Raw genomic sequence first — 478 nt, 5'->3', positions numbered from 1 at the left:
AAACTAGACTTGAACGACACTATGCTTTTGGTGAATTATCCACCAAGATGTCTGCCAATTTAACTATTGGTCCTTCTAGTATGGTCATTCTTCTTCTGGGTACAGGTTTTCTGGTTCTAATTACCGTGGCAATTCTTCCAATTCTATTCTTGGAAAACCCCTTGCTCGTTTTGGTAGTCGAGGCACACCAAACCCTCCAAAATTATTGTGTCAGGTGTAGAGTCCCAGAATGTTTACTTAGCCTAGCTAGATAGTAGTAGTTAGTATTAGTTTATAGTATGTTAGTGACTGTGGATTTTGGTTCAAGTCGGGACTTAGTTGAAAACTCATAGCAACAGTTATGGATTTTATAAGTTTAACCTATAGTTTAAGAATATTAATTATAACATAATGTTTGATTAATATTGCTGGTCATAGATATATATTTATTATAACCTATGGTTTAGATAGAGCTAATAAGAGTGTGACACTTGTCATA

The sequence above is a fragment of the Humulus lupulus genome, chromosome 5, assembly GCF_963169125.1.
Source record: "Humulus lupulus chromosome 5, drHumLupu1.1, whole genome shotgun sequence".
Classification (NCBI taxonomy): domain Eukaryota; kingdom Viridiplantae; phylum Streptophyta; class Magnoliopsida; order Rosales; family Cannabaceae; genus Humulus; species Humulus lupulus.
The sequence above is the reverse complement of the archived record's forward strand: the minus strand, read 5'-3'. Positions refer to the sequence as shown.